Below are 16,600 nucleotides of genomic sequence, written 5' to 3'. Positions count from 1 at the left end.
ACACAAACACACAAGCATCGTTTGTCAAGCGATGTTGGTGGGGGAGGGCACAAACACAGACACACACCATATATATATATATATATACAAATATATACGACGGGCCTCTTTTAGGTTCCGTCTACCAAATCCACTCACAAGGCTTTGGTCGGCCCGAGACTGTAGCAGAAGACACTTTCCCAACGTGCCACACAGTAGGACTGAACCCGGGACCATGCGGCTGGTAAGCAAGCTACTTACCACACAACCACCCTGCGCCTATATATATATATATAATATATATATATATATATATATATATATGGTTGTATGCATATATATATATATATATATATATAATATATATATATATGAAAGTGCGCAGGCGTGGCCTTAATATTTATGACTAAAGCGAATTAATGAGCTAAATTTGTACAAAGATACGACATAAACCTACACGTCTAAACGAAAATATTAAAGTACTAATAGTCGTCGTCGTCGTCGTCGTGGCGTCGGCGGGGGCCATCATGATAAGAAAATAAGAGAAAGGAAACATTTTAGAAAAGAGGGTACGTATGAGAGAATGGAGGACCGACATGAAGTAAGAGATAAATCATTCTAGAAATTGAATACAATTTTCCTTTATTTCGAACTGTGATTGCGTTTAGATACACACACACGCACACATACACAGACACTAAAACACACACACACACACACACACACATACACACACACGCACACAGATTCCTTATAACATTCTAGATTTAGATAGAAGCTCCAGTGTTTGAATTGTGTGTATATCTTATAGACCATGTCCAAGCACAGTGTCTTTATTTCCAAGAATATCACACACTGACACACATATATTCGTGTATATGTGTGTGTGTGTCTGCGTGTGTGCATGCCTATGTATATATATATATATATATATAATATATATACACACATACATATGTATATGTATACGCATATATGTATATATAAACACGAGTGTGTAAGTACATATATATATAGTGTGTGTATGTATATATATATATATATATATATATATATATTACGTTTATCAGTTTGTTTTGCAAGATTCCTGATGTGAAATCGCGTTTTGAAACATATATTGTTGTATTTCGGGGATGGTCACTTTATTTATTTAATTTTTTTGCCACATAAGCGCACACACTATATATTTTTTTTCTTTACTCCATTATTACTGTTCTTATGTTATCATTTTAGCTCATGTCCATTGTCCGGAAACCTTTCGTCATATTTTCGTTTTCGTGTGTGTTCTTGCTCCGTTTACTCCATTCTCTACATCCACACTCGACCACTGTCAGGAAACACGGCAAATCTGAGCTCATCAGAGAACATGACAGTGTCCCAAGATCCTATTGGTCTCTCCATCATCTCACTGGTGTCATCTTTTCTCCGCTTGATGTTGGTTGGTCCAAGGAGTGTCTTCCTTCTTGCTGCTCTGTCATAGTAACCCAGTTTGTGGAGATACCTGAAAGCTGTTCTGGGACTGACATCAACTTGTTCTCGTATTTCAGAGGCCTTGCAACAAGGTTTATCCTCCACACTTCTCTTAGCGAAGAGAAGGATCCTGACAGAGGGCTCTGGTTCATGTGGATACCTTCCCATCTCTGGGGAATTGCACAATCACTCTATTAACTGTACAAGGTGGATCCCAAGGTTTTCTGTAATTATACGCTTTGTCCTCCTTCAGTATGACCCACTAAAGTGACTGTTCTAAGGCTTCTTTTGCAAATGGCATGATTAAGCAATCACATATAGAACCTGAAGCATAAAAATGTAAACTAATAAAAATATAAACTTTTACAATTAAATTAAACATAAAACAATGTTTTATGAGGTGTCTATTTACTTCTCTCATGTTTGTGTGTGTGTATACATACATACATACATATATGCATGCATACATACATACATACATACACACATACACACATACATACATACATACATACATACATACATACATACATACATGCATGCATGCATGCATGCATGCATGCATACATGCATACATACATACATACATACATATATACATAAATACATACATACATACATATACAGAAGACTTTGGATACAACGGACAACTCAGACCCGGAAAAAATTTGTCCGTTACTAAAGTCAAAACATTGCTTCAAACAGACATTTATTAGTTTAAAAATAACCAAGGAAATTTACGTTGTTTTTGACCATTGGGTCCGAGAAAAATCGTTCGTTATAAGCGATTGTCCGTTATAGGAGCAGAAATCTAGATGAAATTTCAATTACGAAAATCGGAACAATTTTGTCCGTTATAAATGGTCGTTCGTGATATCCATGCGCGATATATGCATGTCCGTTATATCCGTTATATATATATATATATATATATATATAATATATATATATATATATATTGTATAAAATTCGTTCTGTCTGTCTCTGTGTGTGTGTCTTCTATGATCCCGGGCATCCTCCATCCGATTGCGCTCAAATAGCTGAATAGTTATGAGAGGAATTATTCAAGTGAGAAATTTGTTTTTTTAAATTTTATTTGAATATGAGAAATATGTTTTCAAGATTATGATTTATTTCATCAGTTTTTACAAGCAGCAACAATATTGTTAGAAGTTAAGTCATATATACTGTATATATGCTGTATTTCTTGTTATTACCCATGTAGCAAAAAGATATCACCAACGTTACCTGGCTTTTAATGGGTAACACTAAAGCTTGTAGATGAACATTACCAAGATCTATATATTTCTTTACTGCCCACAAGGGGCTCCACACAGAGGGGTAAAACAAGGAAAGAGAAACGGATTAAGTCGAATATATCGGTCCCAGTGCGAAACTGGTACTTTATTTATCGACTTCGAAAGGATGAAAGGCAAAGTCGACCTCGGCGGAATTTGATCTCAGAACGTAACGGCAGACGAAATACCTATTTCTTTACTGCCCACAAGGGGCTAAACACAGAGAGGACAAACAAGGACAGACAAACGGATTAAGTCGATTACATCGACCCCAGTGCGTAACTGGTACTTTATTTATCGACTTCGAAATGATGAAAGGCAAAGTCGACCTCGGCGGAATTTGATCTCAGAACGTAACGGCAGACGAAATACCTATTTCTTTACTACCCACAAGGGGCTAAACACAGAGAGGACAAACAAGGACAGACAAACGGATTAAGTCGATTACATCGACCCCAGTGCGTAACTGGTACTTTATTTATCGACTCCGAAAGGATGAAAGGCAAAGTCGACCTCGGCGGGATTTGAACTCAGCACGTTACGGCAGACGAAATACGGCTACGCATTTCGCCCGGCGTGCTAACGTTTCTGCCAGCTCGCCGCCTTCATTACCAAGATATATAAGCATTGATGTTTAATTGAAAATATGTCACCATTCTTTTGCAAAATTTGCACAGAAATCGAAATTCATCCCAGAATAATAATAATACACGAAGAAATCTGGTCTAAATATTAGTTGGGGGTGAATATTCAAGAAATTAGGTTTTGACACATGGGAGTTTTAATCGAGGGATCTTTTCGGTTTGAACAGCAGTTTTTTAAAATAATTTCCACGTAACTAAACACTTTTAAACTTCGTATACTGGTAGAATGTGTTATAAAACATGTTTTTCTCTTGGCTTTATTGATAAAATTCTATAGTTTGTAAGATATTTGTTGTTTTTTCTTCAATTTCTGCAATTTCAACCAATGAATGACGTCTATTGAGGTGAAAACATTCTGTGCCGTATGAATATGTCCCTGATTTAAGAAACAGATTGGGTTTATTTACATTTCTGAAGAAAAAAAGATACCCTTCCCCCACCATTAACCCTAACCCTAAAACAGATTGAAATGCAATAGATCGATACTAGGGTCATATAACACCGCTAGAAAAAACTGCTTTTCAAACCGAAAAGATTCTAATCGAGTGGTAATAGGAAGTGTTAACGTGAAGCGCAGAAACGTTATTAGATTTTTGTATGTCGAAAGTCCATTTTGTGTTTATTTCTCGTTAATTTATATTTTACATATTCTTTAGCAGTCCAATTTTCTCTCTATTCCTTCTTCATCTCTCTCTCTCCATCTTTTTCTCTCACCTCTTATGCTCTAATTATTTCTGTCACATTCATAAACATACTTCCACTCACCTCACTCAGACGACAATATACACGTTGTGTATAATTTAGACCATTATCGTTATTAAAATTCCTCATATACAAATTTTCGAAAAGTTATCATATGGTTTCAAATACCATATAACGTAAAAAAAAAAAGATTATTCTTTTGTCTTTCACAATAAATTTGTTTACATTAAAAAATATTCGATAATTCTGCTCAATGAATTAGACAGTAAATTTTCTTTTTGCAAGATTTATTTGAAATATAGGCAACCATTACAGATATTAACACATTGATATTTATAGAACATAAACCTGAATATTTTAGAAATAAAACAATTTCAAACACGAAACAAAGAATAAATTATGTTCCATCTGCCACAGTATTTTAAACCGAGTATTAACTTCTCAAAAACAGAAATTTTAAATGTGGAATTGTAATACCGTATTTTATGACATAGGAGACGATGCTCTTACTAGTATAAATATGTAGTGCAAAATTGTAGTGAAGTTATTCTTATTCAAACACTATCACTATTTTTTTCCAATCCTACCATTTTTTTTCTTTTTCAATGAAGTTTTGGTCCTCCAAAGTTGACCTACTTTTCTTTAGCTGTAAATTTTGTTCAGAAAATTTCGAATTGTCTGCCGGAAAATATAATAATGATTGCATACAAATATAAACCGTCTTTTAATAATATTTCTTTCGTGTATTTGTGTGTATCTGCATGTTAAATATATTTTAAATACCATCAAATTGTGAAACGGGCCGTCGAAAGTCCCCCTAATTTCTTTCGTACATCGAAGGCAGAGCACAGTGCATTTACATTCATATAAATTATTATCTCAGCTAAAATCTGTTTAATGCTTTGAACCTATTTAAGGCAGCGAACGAGGAGAATCGTTAGCACGCCGGGTGAAATGCTTAACAGCATTTTGTCCGTCTTTATGTTCTAAGTTCAACTTCTGCTGCGGTTGACGTAGCCTTGCGTCTTTTTCGGGGTGGATGAAATAAGTACCAGTTGAGCATTGGCGTTGATGTAGTCGACTTACCCACTTTCCCCAAATTGCTGGCCTTGTACAAAAAATTTGGAGTGGCTGTGTGGTAAGCAGCTTGTTTACCAATCACATGGTTCCGGGTTCAGTCCCACTGCGTGGCACTTTGGAAAAGTGTCTTCTACTATAGCCTCGGGTCGACTAAAGCCTTGTGAGTGGATTTGGCAGATGGAAACTGAAAGAAGCCCGTCGTATATATGTATATATATATGTGTGTGTGTGTGTATGTTTGTGTTTCTGTGTTTGTCTCCCCCAGCATCGCTTGACAGCCAGTGCTGGTGTGTTTACGTCACCGTAACTTAGCGGTTCGGCAAAAGTGACCGATAGAATAAGTATTAAGATTACAAAGAATAAGTCCTGAGGTTGATTTGCTCGACTAAACGCGGTGCTCCAGCATGGCCACACTCAAATGACTAAAACAGGTAAAAGAGTAAAAGAGGATATTTTAAATCTATTTAGGGCGCGGAGCTGGCAAAATCTTTAGCACGCCAGGAAAGATACTTAACAGCATTTCGTCCATCTTTGCGTCCTGCATCTAAATTCTTCCAAGGTTGACTTTCCCTCTCAGCCTTTCGGTGTCGATGAGTATCCAGAGAGTGGAGCTTCGGTTCTTGTAGCCTCTCCCCGTAGCTCATCTGTTTCAATGAGTTAATTTTCTTTGTGTAGTAACGGTAGATTTCCTCCAGTTTCGCCACCAATTTGACACTCTGTATATATGGTAAGAAACAAAACGTCAAGAACTTCCAGTTGCTGCCACTACAAAGAAACAAATAAATCCTCTTTGTTCCATTTCCTTGAGGTATAAATTTATAGACACACAAACACACACATGCACGCATTCACTTACATACACACACACACACACACACACACACACACACACACACACACACACACACACACGCATAGAGCAAGACCGAATGATAGATAACAAGGTTACAAAACATGAAAGAGAGGGTATAAAGATTATATATATTCTTTTCTACTCGAGGCACAAGACCGGAAATTTTGGGAGAGAGGGTCAGTCGATTAGATTGACCCCAGCACGAAACGGGTTACTTGATTTATCGACCCCGAAAGGATTAAAGCAAAATCGACATCGGCGGAATTTGAACGCAGAACATAAAGACAGATGAATTACCTATTTCTTTATTGCCCACAAGGGGCTAAACACAGAGAGGACAAACAAGGACAGACAAACGGATTAACTCGATTATATCGACCCCAGCGCGTAACTTGTACTTATCTAATTGACCCCGAAAGGATGAAAGGCAAAGTCGACCTCGGCAGAATTTGAACTCAGAACGTAGCGGCAGATGAAATACCTATTTCTTTACTGCCCACAACGGGCTACACACAGAGGGGACAAACAAGTAGAGGCAAACGGTTTAGTGGATTACATCGACCCCAGTGCGTAACTGGTACGTATTTAATTGACCCCGAAAGGATGAAAGGCAAAGTCGACCTCGGCGGAATTTGAACTAAGAAAGTAGCGGCAGATGAAATACCTATTTCTTTACTGCCCAAAATGGGCTACACACAGAGGGGACAAACAAGGACAGGCAAACGGTTTAGTAGATTACATCGACCTCAGTACGTAACTGGTACTTAATTTATCGACCCCGAAAGGATGAAAGGCAAATTCGACCTCGGTGGAATTTGAACTCAGAACCTAATGGCAATCGAAATAGGGCTACGCATTTCGCCCGGAATGCTAACGTTTCTGCCAGCTCGCCGACTTATAAAGAGTATATATTGAAGGTGAAGGTGAATAATATTTGTAGAAAATTTATCATATTTGTAATATGACATCTGTTTTCTTTCAAAGTTTGTGTGAAGAAATGGAGCGCGCCTTGTTTTCGCTTATTTCTATCGTGCTATAAATTTATACAATTAATATTAGTTAGAAAGAAACCGAAAATGATAAGGTCGCAACATGATCTTTGTCTTCAGAATCCTAAATTTACACACACACACACACACACACACGCACAAATACACACACACACACTCACACACATTCACACACATACACAAATATACACAGACACACACACAATATACATTTGAATTGGAGCCTCCGAATTTGCAGTGGAGAAAACTAAGGCAAATTTATGTATGAAATTGTATATACTGTCAGACAGACAGACAGATACACACACACACTCACACACAGAGGCACACACACATACACACACACACTCACACACACACACACACACATACAAACGCACCCACAGACACAAAAAGACAGACAGATATATAGATACTTTTCTACTCTAGGCACAAGGACCGAACTTTGGGGGAAAGGAGGCCAGTCGAATAGAACGACCTCAGTATGTAACTGGTACTTAATTTATCGGTCCCATAAGGATGAAAGGCAAAGTCGACCTCGGCGTAATTTGAACTCAGAAGAGTAAAGACAGACGAAATACAGATACAGCTACATAGATAGTTTTAGGTATGTGTGTGTGTGTATAAATATATATATATATATATATATATGTGTGTGTGTGTGTGTGTGTGTGTATGTGTATCTATATATATAAAACTGAGAATATCTGTCTGTCTCTATGTGTGTATCACTAATCACTAAAACTCGAGAAATACCAGATCGATTTCATTCAAATTTTACACATCCCTTTCTTCGGTCACAAGTAGTGTCATGGGTCGAAACATTTTTCACCTTCCTGCTAATTCGAGCCCGGAGAAATGAATTAACATATATATATATATGTGTGTGTGTGTGTGTGTGTGTGTGTACATATATATATATGTATATATATGTACATATACACACACACATATATATATGTATATTCAATAATATCAGGGTAATAAAGATTTTAGAAACTTTTACTACCAGTGGCCTATCGTAGAGAAAAATTTAGTCAATCGTCTATATATTATTCATATAAAATACAGTGGACATTATAACACATTAAGAGGCTTCCATCGCAGGAATCCTTTACGCGAGAAGGAACAGTTAATATCCAAACCACTAATAGGGATAAATTTTCGAAGGTAATGAAAAATAAAAACATTTACCATCTAATTCCTGGACCATGGCTTCTGACTTATTTTACTAAATAAAAATTTATTTATCTAACAGGCGAAGTCTTCATCAACAGGGATGCCATAGATTAAATATATAAACAACGAGTCCAAAGCAATGAGATACATGCTGGATTGGCCTCGTTGTTTATATATTTAAGGTATGACGTCCTGGATCTAATCCATGAACTTACTTCTCATATATATATTTATATATATCCCACTTCCACCCCCGCTGGTCAGAACGCCATTCCATAGCAAAGTTACTCATGTTTCTAGTTGATTGAACCGGAGCAAAGTAACATAAAATTAAATGTTTCATATGAGAATGCAAAGCATGAGAATCGAAACAGCAATCTTACGATCATGAGCGCAATAGCCTATCCATTAAGCCATGCACTTATACACACGCACTGGTAGCACTTTAAGTTAAATTTTCCTCTTCTGAAAGCTGAATATTTCTTCTATTATCGTTTCACCGGAAAAAAAAATTATAGTTTCGAATGATTTGCAATCATTCAAATTCTCTCTATATATTTTTGGACACCCTGTACATACGTAATTTTACTTATAAGTGCACACATATATATTATTCATACATTAATACGCTCATGCACATACAGATGCGTAGGCATTCATATCTTTCTTGTGTCAGCGATATGATGAATGAGAAGTGAGATAATTTATTTATTTAATCTTTAGTTTATCTGTAAGTTTTAACTTGAAACGGCTTGTCTACGAAAGTAAACATTGGCAAAACTTTTTTGTTAGTTTAAATAATAACAAAAAGCAAAAATAACTACTAATACTACTGGTACATCTGCTGCTGCGACTACCACCACTACTACTGCTACTGCTAATAATAATAATAATAATAATAATAATAATAATAATAATAATAATAATACTTTTTTACTTGTTTCAGTCATTTGATTGTGGCCATGCTAAAGCACCGCATTTTTAGTCGAGCAAATCGACCCCAGGACTGATTCTTTGGAAGTCTAGTACTCATTCTATCGGTCTCTTTTGCCGAACCGCTAAGTGACGGGGATGCAAATACACCAGCATCGGTTGTCAAGCGATGTTGGTGAGGGACAAACAGAGACACACAAATACACACACACACGCACATATATATATATATATATATATATATATATATACGACGGGCTTCTTTCAGTTTCCGTCTACCAAATCCACTCACAAGATTTTGGTCGGCCCGAGGCTGTAGTAGAAGTATGGATGACAACATAATTGAAGTAGGAACACGTGTTCACAGCTGTCTGCTAGTTTGGAAACAAGGAAACAGCTATTGATATATATGATTCTGCCGCAGTAGCCTCATCATCACAACACTTGTCCCATCTTAACTCCAGTAGCATTTATCCATCTTGACTTTATATATGTATATATATTCTTATTCTTCTCCTTGTTTCAGTAATTCTAACTACGGTCATGCTGAAGCACTGCTTTGAAGGGTTTTAGTCGAACGACTGACTCTACCTCATAACTTATTCCTTAAGCCTACTACTTATTCTATCGGTCTCATTTGTCGAACCATAAAATACATTTATGGTCTACTGCTGTTTCAGTGTGATTTGAGGTAGATTTCGCTGCTATTTCTTTAATGTTGGGTGACCCTATACATGTTCCTGTTAAAAAATGCTCATGCATATATATATATATATATATATATATACGACGGGCTTCTTTCAGTTTCCGTCTACCAAATCCACTCACAAGATTTTGGTCGGCCCGAGGCTGTAGTAGAAGTATGGATGACAACATAATTGAAGTAGGAACACGTGTTCACAGCTGTCTGCTAGTTTGGAAACAAGGAAACAGCTATTGATATATATGATTCTGCCGCAGTAGCCTCATCATCACAACACTTGTCCCATCTTAACTCCAGTAGCATTTATCCATCTTGACTTTATATATGTATATATATTCTTATTCTTCTCCTTGTTTCAGTAATTCTAACTACGGTCATGCTGAAGCACTGCTTTGAAGGGTTTTAGTCGAACGACTGACTCTACCTCATAACTTATTCCTTAAGCCTACTACTTATTCTATCGGTCTCATTTGTCGAACCATAAAATACATTTATGGTCTACTGCTGTTTCAGTGTGATTTGAGGTAGATTTCGCTGCTATTTCTTAATGTTGGGTGACCCTATACATGTTCCTGTTAAAAAATGCTCATGCATATATATATATATATATATGGGGAAGCACTCCGTCAGTTACGACGACGAGGGTTCCGGTTGATCCGAATCAACGGAACAGCCTGCTCGTGAAATTAACGTGTAAGTGGCTGAGCACTCCACAGACACGTGTACCCTTTAACGTAGTTCTCGGGGATATTCAGCGTGACACAGAGAGTGACAAGGCCGGCCCTTTGAAATACAGGTACAACAGAAACAGGAAGTAAGAGTGAGAGAAAGTTGTGGAGCCTTAGGTGTTTTCGCTCAATAAACACTCACATCGCCCGGTCTGGGAATCGAAACCGCGATCCTATGACCGCGAGTCCTCTGCTCTAACCACTGGGCCATTGCGCCTCCATATATATATATATATATATATATATATGTATATATATATATATATGTATATATATATATATATGTATGTATGTATGTATGTATGTATGTATGTATATATACATGTATATATGTTATGATCAACACCTCTAGTGTCTTGTTGTCTTTCCCATACATCACTGGTGATTTGACTATTGTTATAAAGTTTACTCAGAGGTATTTTTTTAGTATTATTCACAAGTCAGCTCAGTTGAATCTCATCCACGGAATGCAAGCGAACAATAGAAAGCCTGGCGGCAAATTATTGATCTGGCGGTGCTGATATGTTAATCAATCAATTAATCTTGCCTAAGACGTGTCTGTTAAAACAACTCATCATGCTGTACTGTTTGTATATTCAGTGTGCATTTGCAAATGCATGTGGCTGCGCATCTGTGTATGAGCGCGCAAGTGATAGAGAGATAAATAGATAGATAGATTGATAGAGAGAGGCGGGATGTTATTGCGGATGGATGTTTGGTCTGTCATGTAAGATTTGTTTATCATTTATTACGATTTTGCTTTGAACTATTGACACAAGCAAACAATTTGGTTTGGTTTCTATTGGTTCATTCGCCAATCGTTTTTTTTTTTTTTCATTTAAATTTATTTTATTTTTGGCAGATTCATTGTTGACCTACTGCCCAATTCATGCCGAGTTGTATCCTCTCTCCCATATATTTTCTTAGGTTTCTCAAGCCAAGAAATACCACGACGATGATGTGTTGCTAGCACTAGAAAAGTTAAGATCCACAGTAAACTTTTGCTGGAATTTATGGCATAATGCAGCTACAAGTTATTCGAGTGTTTAGAAAAGATTTACTCACTACCATACTTCAGCTCACAAACATGCAACTGTTCTCCTCCTTAGCAACTCTTCTGCTACAGCATCTAATCCCCTGCACTGGCTCACTACTTATCATGGCCTACTCCTCCTATTCACATGTTATTCTCTTGACACCCTAAGTGAGCTGCCTCCTCATAAACAAACACCCACACCGAACACTTCGCTTTATTATTCCTGACTATAAAAGTGGCTCTCTGTAATCTTATTCCAATCCATGGGGTTATGGTTTTCCTACAAACAACAATTTAAAACTGAACATCAACCGTATAAATTCCCACCAGTCGAAGACCTGTGTATGTAACAGGTTCTATCTTCTTTCCATCTATGGTGGGATTCTAGAATGATTCGGTGAATTAATAAAAAGCAAAAAGGTTAACGCTCTTCAAGGCAACTTGGAACTATTCCATCTCAATCATAGATTTTTTTAATAATTTTTTTTTTTAACTAAACAGTTTGAAACTTCGAATACTGGTAAAATTGCTCACGTAGAACACGGTTCACCCAGAACCTTTTTGACAAAATGTCGTATTTTAGAAGTTGTTTCGTATTAAAGTTATCGTATTTAGGTAATTTCAGTCAATCAACGATGTGTATTCGGTTGAAGAAAGCTACTGCTGTTTACGATAGTAATAGAAGAGGAACAACTTCCAGTTTAGCCTGATGAAGGCAAATCGTTCCGACCCGATCTTGGCATACATGTTCTTCACTATGGAATGATTGGTGAGTTGGTTGAAATAATGAAGAGTTCCACCTGATCTACTCATTAACCTATGGATATAGAAATCATTCCCCGGCACTTTCTTCCAATTCTGTTGTATCTACTTTCCAAAGTACGACAAAATATTGAAATAGATCTAACAAACGGTGGGATTTTTACAGTTTGATGAGAGATTGGTAACGTTATTTCACAACTATGGTACCTCTACAAATACAATCGCAGCTTTATTAAAGCATAGGACGTCTTTTATTCACCACAGAGAGCGCTTTATTTGCATGGATGTTTTAAAGCTCATTGCACAATCATTAGACAGATGTAATGCATCCTGAATATCAAAGACAACTTGCCGTACAGCACCATGAATATTGCTTATAGCTATATCTTTTCTCGATCATCACCCATGAAGTACATTCGCAGATTATTGCTTGATTTTTTCTTGTTGAACTGAAGCTATGATAGGGCCCTGCCTGAAGGGTTTTACTCGAAGAAACTGATCGAAGTCTGGTACTTATTATATAATTCTCTTTTGCCGAACTGCTATGTTACGAGGGCATAAGTAAACCAACACTGGTCGTGAAGCTGGTATGGGGGACGAACACGAATACATACATTCATATAACACCTACATCCACGCACTCACACAATGGGCCTCCGTACAGTTTCCATTTACCAATTCATAACGTACTGGTCTTCCTTGGGTGATAGTAGAACACCCTTAAACAAGTACCGTGCAATGGGACTCTCGGCTAGAAACCACGTAATTCAAAGCGAGCTTCTTAAGCACGCAGCCTTGTCATTCGTTCGTTCAATAAATGGAATTTGAACATATCATGCGCAAAGATTTTCAGTTTTTATTCTCTGTCATTCAAACATATTAGAGATACCGCGTGATTTAAGTGAACTTTTTTATACATATAATATGTTATTTTGATAGATTCAAATGTTGGACTTCCTTTAATTTGCCGGTTTGACTCTCATTGTTTGATTTCTAATCTGGATTTTTGCGGATGAATCTTCTTCTTCTTCTTCTTCTTCTTCACCTTCTTTTTTCGTCTTCTTCTTCTTTCTCTTTTTCCTCTTCTTCTTCTTCGTCATCTTCGTCTTCTTCACCTTCACCTTCTTCCTCTTCTTTTCCTTCACCTTTTTCTTCTTCTTCACCTTCTTCTTCTTCACTTTCTCCTCTTTCTTCGTCTTCGCCTTCTTTTTCTTTTTCTTCTTCACCTTCTTCCTCTTCTTCTTCTTCTTTTTTTCTTTTTCTTCACCTTCTCCACCTTCCACTTCTTTTTCTTCTTCACCTTCTTCTATTTTTCACCTTCTTCTTTTCTGCTTCTTCTTCTTCTTCTTTTCCTGCTTCTTCTTCACTTTCTTCTTCTACTTCTTCTTCTTCACCTTTTTACACCTTCTTCACCTTCTTCTTCTTCTTCTTCTTCTTCTCTTCTTCTTCTTCTTCTTCTTCACCCTCTTCACCCTCTTCTTCTTCTTCACCTTCTTCTTGACTACCATTTTATCGTGTTGTTCGATTATCAGTTTTATCTGATTTCAGATGATTTGTTTGCTTCAGAGTTCATTTCTCATGGCAAGGAGGGGAACTTTCTAGGGGCAACCCCATGGTCATACATGACCGAAGGGGGTCTTCACTCTTGTATGGATGGATGGATGATGCATGTGTCCTTGCTTGTCTTCCAAGCTTTACAACATTATTGGATTGTTTACATCCCCTTGGTTTATGCTATTGATCTCTTCTGCATAAGCTCTAAGAACTAAAATCAAAAGCATTTAATGTGATCGATTCATTTGATTTAACTCTTCAGAGCGATTCCCCGGAAGTACTGCAGTCCAGTGACTGAAACAAGAGAATTCCAGGCTGTTCTTACCATTCCAGCTCCTACAAAAGAATAGCGTAAAGAGTGGTTTCTTTTGAATCTCATGATAAAAGTAAAGTTTTAAGACCAAGCACTTTATTTTAATAAGCTGGAGAATAAATGTATACGTATTTTTCAGCGTACACAAATATTGTTTAAAACAGCATCTAATTATTCCACGCATATATTGTTCGTAAGAAAACACAAATTTAAAATATATGTAAATGATGGTAAAACATAGACGATCTGTTAACAACAGATTCGTGTAAAAAATAAAAGCTGTTTTATCTTGTATTTGTTTTTCATCTATCATGTTTAGATAAATATATTCAAGTTTCCAGCAGCTAATTTTCTATAAGAAAAGCAGGCCTTCCTATTTGTAATCTAATCACATTTAGCGTCACGTCTGTCTCTGACAATTTATTAACACTCGAACTATAAAGCAGCCCGTTTCACGAATTCTTATGTTATGCTAAATATCGTAGAGTTGCTTTACGAAATTCTTATAAAGAATATAAAAACTTTTTTTTTTTTCAAAGCAAGCAATAGTTTGCCTTAGAGAACTACCATGCATGCAATCAGTATATGTGTGTGCACACATATATATATAAGTTAGAGATCCTTTATCCGAAATTCTAAAATCCGAAGATTGTTCGAATGTTGACACAACACACTACAAATGTTGAATTCCGCAAGATGCAGGGAAGGTTCCACCAAATACAACAGATGTGAGCCGTTATGACTCGTTACCTCACCTCCCGAGGGGTGGAAATTTCCCAGTCTAAGTGAGTTAGCCGCTTTGTGATCAGTTTGTGAAAGCAGTTGTCACTGTAATATCTTCGATTTTTATTCATTAGGATTACCTTCTTTTATGGGCTCGGTGATGTGAAGATATTTTTGGAAAAGTCGGAAAGGGCTTGGCGATACTCCTATTGGCGATATTGAAAAGAGAAAGAGAAAACTGCTAAAGTCCAGTTGTGGTAAAAATTTGACAGCAATGTAAACATCTGACAGGAGTTTGGTACTCGGACAACGATTATCTACGACTTAATGAAATACAAGGGCAAACTGTTAAAGTATTATATTAAAAGGAATGAACGAAAATTAATGAAAAATATTAAAACATTTTATTGAGCGAAAAATGATGAAGTGGATTCGTCAGCGTCGAAACTGAACGCATTGTTGCTTAACGGAATGTTGATTATGAGACAAGCAAAAATTTATCACGACGAATTGTGTATTGAAGGTCGCTGTGGATATTCAGCAGGTTGGTTAATAGAATTTCAGGAAAGTCATGGCATTAAATATTTCAGGTTTTGTAGTGATAAAACATCTGCTGATCCCGAAGCAGTAAAGATATTCATTAATGAGATTGCCAAGATCGCCGCTGATGAAAATCTAACAGCAGAAGAAGTAGTTAATGCTGGTAACTTGCCAAACCATACAGCTCACAGTCTCATCGATGAAGTACCATTTACCTCAAGTTTCTCGGACCTGACGTAATTGTAGCGTCTAGGTCAGAATTTATCTCCAAGATAGCGCTGATTATCGTGTTTTTGTCGTTCTTTGCTTGGGAGGGTCCACAGTAAGTACGAAACATTTATAAAGGTGATGTGAATTTTACCTCATGTATGAGTGCAACATGACTAGCGTCGTTCATTATTTGGACATTTCTTTAAAAATAAATGACTTTTCAAAGTTCTCATTTTATTTACCTCTAATCAAACGTATATATATTCATATATATATATATATATATATATATATTATATATATATATATATATATATATATACTAGCAGTATCACCGGCGTTGCTCGGGTTTGTAAGGGAAATAATTATATAAGCATTTTTAGAGAGTTATAGCCAAAAAATAGGAAAAAAATGCATTAAAATGGAAAGAAAATGATGGTAAATTTTTTTTTAAATCGTTGACTCATCGTAGACATTTTTAGAGAGTTACTTCCCTTATATAATAGCGAAAAAATGCATTAAAATGGAAAAAATGATGGTAATTTTTTTTTAAATCGTAGACGCGCGCTAATACCCAGAAGGGCTCGATATGAATCACGACTATAAGATACCCGGTTTTGGTTAAACTACACCGCAAAATGTGGGAGTAGTTAGGAATCTAAATCGTAGGAGGCAGACACACAACTTGACTTTTATATATAAAGATATACATATACATATATATTGCCTCTACGTTGGTTCTAATATATTTAGTCAAAAGTAGGATTCTTACATTTAAGAGGTTAAAATTTTAAAGCAGCAGGAAATACAACAAAGACATCGGCATTCAATCCTGGTAACAATTATACCTACCAGAGGAAAACTCCATAGATTTTCACCTTTG

The sequence above is a fragment of the Octopus sinensis genome, linkage group LG11 (genome assembly GCF_006345805.1).
Source record: "Octopus sinensis linkage group LG11, ASM634580v1, whole genome shotgun sequence".
Taxonomy (NCBI): Eukaryota; Metazoa; Mollusca; class Cephalopoda; order Octopoda; family Octopodidae; genus Octopus; species Octopus sinensis.
This window is presented reverse-complemented; position numbering follows the sequence as displayed.